The sequence below is a fragment of the Populus alba genome, chromosome 4, assembly GCF_005239225.2.
Source record: "Populus alba chromosome 4, ASM523922v2, whole genome shotgun sequence".
In the NCBI taxonomy this organism is placed as follows: domain Eukaryota; kingdom Viridiplantae; phylum Streptophyta; class Magnoliopsida; order Malpighiales; family Salicaceae; genus Populus; species Populus alba.
Genome location: NC_133287.1, coordinates 897,468 through 901,992, shown reverse-complemented (window position 1 = coordinate 901,992; position 4,525 = coordinate 897,468).

The following is a 4,525-nucleotide window of genomic DNA, read 5'->3' as shown; positions in this document are numbered from 1 at the left end:
TATGAGAATTAAGTCACCCGAAAAATCTTTTTATTTGTCAATTTAAAAAGTCACTCATCACAATAAAACCCTTTGATTTTTTTTTCATTTAAGCAGGCCATCCATCAAAAATGAAGCCACCTAAAAAATCATCATTTTTTTTCAATTGAAAAAATCATCCATCACAATGAGACTATTTGAGATTTTTTTCACCCAGGCAAACCGTTTATGAGAAAATTAAAACCACCCAAAAAATCTTTGTAGTTTTCAATTGGAAAGGTCATTCATCACAATGAGACCCTTCAAGTTTTTTACCTAGGCAGGTCACCTATGAGAATTAGATCAGGCTAAAAGAAATCTTCATATCTTTCTTCGATGGATAGGTCATTCATTATAATGAAACCAAGATTGAAAAACTTCCATGCTTTTTTTTTCACTAATGGGCAGATCGCCTGGAATAATTAGACTACTTCTGAAAAATCTTTGTATTTTTCACCAATGGGTAGGTCGCCTTTAATAATTAGACCATTTTCAAACAATCTTTGTATTTTTCACCCACGGGCAAGTCGCGTGGAACAACTAGACCACTTCCAGAAAATATTTGAATTTTTCGCACCATGAGCAAGTCACCCAGAACAATTAGATCGCTTTTGAAAAATCTTGGTATTTTTCACCAACAAGCAAGTTGCCTAAAACAATTAATCATTTTAAAAAAATCTTCCTGTTTTTCACCAATGGGCAAGTCATATGGAACAATTTGACCACTTTAAAAAAATCTTCATATTTTTCATTAACGGGCAAGTTACCTGAAACAATTAGACCATTTAAAAAAAATCTTTGTATTTTTCATCACGGGTAGGTGGCCTAGAACAATTAAACCACTTTTCAAAACATCGTATTTTTCATCAACAAGCAGGTCACCTGGAACAATTAGACAACTTTTTTAAAAGATCACTGGCATCTTTCACAAACAAGAAAGTTGACTGAAACAATTAGACCACTTATTAAGAAATCTCTACATCTTTCACTAACGGGCATGTCGTTTGGAACAATTAGATTACTTCTAAAAAATCTTCATATTTTTTCACCAAACGAGCAAGTCACATGGAACAATTTAAACCACTCTTGAAAAAATATTTGTATTTTTTACTATTTGGATAGGTCACCTGAAACAATTAGACAATTTCTAAAAAAATAATTTTTTTATTGACATGGTAAGTCATCTTTCAAATGACTAATTTTTTGTTTAGATTTCTCTCTCTCAAATAATGGCCATTCGTCAATTTACTATTTTTTTTTTATATATATAAATTTACTAGGTAAGGCCAAAAGAAAACAATGGTTTGTAGTGGTTTTGCATCGTAAATATTATGAAAAGAGAGCAACTGTCATAACCCAATTTTTGACAATACAAATTGATCAAAAAATAAAAATTAAAGAAAAATAATTTGAATATGGGATCAAGACAACACAAATTGAAAGTTTAAGGACTAATAAGATATAACTTATAAATTTGAAAGTCAATTTTGGCAAAAATTAAAAGAATTGACAAGTTTGAGGACTTAATTAAACTTGGAATTAGGTTAATTAATGAATTCATGAGCTTAATTAAAGAAATATCCAAGTTTAGGGCTGATTTGGATCAAAATTACAGGAAATTAAAGTCCAAAAACCGAAATAAATACGTAATGATACTAAGGGGAGGTTAATTGATTTTTTTAAGGGCAATTTTAAAAGAATTATAAGTTGAAGAGTCAATTAAAGACTAAGTTGATTAAATTAGAGAGGACTATTTTGTAAATAGGACTGAAATACAGGGGTCCAATTGCTATTTATCTAGGGGTGAAATTAAAAAAAAATCTATGAATAAGGGCTTGATTGCAAGATGTCAGAACTTCAGTGGCCAAATTGAAGAATGACCATCTCAGCCCAAAACATCGCCGTTTCACATTCGGTGTTTCTTCTTCTTGTTCTTCCTCTGGAAATAGGGAAGCCACCTGCAAAAGAAAGGACACCGGTCTGCCAAGAAACCATCCTCTTAGTCCAGGAAGAATAGAGACCAAATGGTATACCACAAATCCGGAGTCAACCCAGCCTCCTTCGTCCCGCAACACGCCTCTAGTGTCCGGGTTAATACCCACCACCAACAGTCCAACCATGGCAGGACTGTTGGTGTCCTAATCAGGGATGTTCCTTATAAATACAAAGGAAAGCCACTATCAGCGGGGGGAGAAGGAGGAGAAAAGACAGAGAGAACAGGTGGGGGGATGAAAAACACACAGGACACCAGAGATAAAACCCAAAAATAGAGAACCCGGGGGGGACAAAAACAGAGAGAGAAGGGGACTAGGACAGTAGGACGAACAGAAGATGAAAAAACACAGAGAGAGTCTAGGGTCGAGAAAAAAAAACAGCGTCTAACCAATATACCATCGTCTTCGGCTTCGTCTCCATCTACACTAGGTAAGCTTTTTTGTTTCTCCCTAGTCATTTTAATTACCTTGACCCTGTAGCAAGTGTTCTTGAACAATTTTACGCACGTTTGCCGATAAAAGTCGGGCTGGGTTACTGGTTAACTAGGCCAGGCGGGCTGGATCCAAACTAGTCTGTAGGGGGGAATGGGTCTGCTAGTTTTTTTTTTGTCTCTCTCGTGGTTGTGGTATGTAGAGCTGGGCGTGTAGCTTAGCGTGAAAGTTCAACCAGGGGGAGGGGGCTGTTGGGTGGCGGCGAGGTTTAGAAAAAATGTATTTAGGGTTTTTTTTGTGTATGTTTTTTTGGGTGTAAGCTAGAGAGATTTTTTGGTTTTTTTTTTAATGGTTGATCTCCCTTTCTTATTTTATTGTGTGAGATAATTTTTTTTTTTTATTGGTAAAAAATTTATTTTTTTCTCTGATTGCTTGGTTTAACAAGCCATCTAAATTCATTTTAGTCTTTTTTTTTTCCTGATGTTTTTATCCAAAAATAACTAATGATTTTGAAAATAACATGTTAATAGTTAAATATGTTGAAAAAAATAATTGAAATTTGAATCTTTTTGGAACGACACAGAAAATAATGTCAATATATAAAAAACATATTTTTTATTTTCTTCTTGCATGTTGAAAATATTTTAAAAAAAATATTGGGTAAAAAATTAGATTACAACATTCTTCCATCCTCAAATATAAATTTCCTTATTTTTCACTTTATTTTTGGAGCATGTCTCGTCTTTGGTTGATCAAAAATATGTCATATAAATCAACCAAATATTAATTGATAGGACATCTATATATTCCTGATCAATTCTGTTGCTTTTCTTCATGCATGCTTGGTTCCATAGGATGCAAGACTTTAAAATAAGATCAGCTTGTACATGTAGATATATTGGAATTTCGGGGCACCATCAGTTTTCAATTCTAGATATTTTAGATGCCTGAATTTAGACCACTAATGGTTACATAATTTTCTTCGTTTCTCATTAATCACATCAATTTCTACTTTCTAGTATGTCGAAGGTTGTTCGTCACTTTTTTCATGCACTTTTTTCTTCATGCACTGAATATATAGCGCTGTGGTTCTTGACTCATATTGGTTAATCACGTGTTAGAAACGGAACCAGACTTTTGTTAGACTTCTACTTATTTGACATTACATTATCGTCAACAGATAACATTCAGTTGTTGTCTTCTTGATACTGCAAGAGCCCATCGGATATATGCTGCAAAAAAAAAAAAAAATCAATTAATTTTTTTTTAATGTAGAATAAAAAAAATTTTGGTTTAAATATTTTAATTTTAAAAATAATATAATATCTTTTCAATGTAAAATTTAAAATCCTTTAATATATATATTCTATTTTTCCATTAATCTTCTTAAATATATAAAAGACAATAACTTAAGATACATGAATTTAGTTCTTTTCATTTTTTTTTCCTAAAACAAATTTAGTTAGATATTATATAACGACAATTAATAATAATAAATAAAAAAATTTAAACTCAAATAAAGATTATAAATTAATAAAAATACAACTTTAAATACACAAATTTTAAATATAAACGTTTGAGAATTAGCTACCCTCTCTATACATTTGTTCTAAAATTAATATAATGATTTTAAATCATATAAATAACTGATTCTTCGAAAATTAACTGTTGCCTTTTGTGGAACTACATATGATCTAGAAACATTTCTGTTTTAATCTTCCTTGTGTGGTTTGGGATTGAATTTCCTTAAAATTCTTATAAAATTGAAAAAGAGGAAAATTAGAAGGGGGTCAAATGACATTTAAATTTAAGAAGTTGTTCCCCCTTCCTTAATATTTTGCTTCGCCCCAGCTTTAAATTACCTTGATCTTCTAGCAAATAATTTCTTCTTCATCCACTTCCAAATATAATTTCCTTGAAGTATTTTTTCGCTTTATTTTTGTGGAGCCTGTCAATATGTCATATAAATTAATCAAGTATTAGTTTATATATATATATATATATATTAATTTTTTGTATACTGAGATTAACTCCACATTTTCATTTGTTTTTTGTCAAGATGGTAATCTACCAAAAAGCAT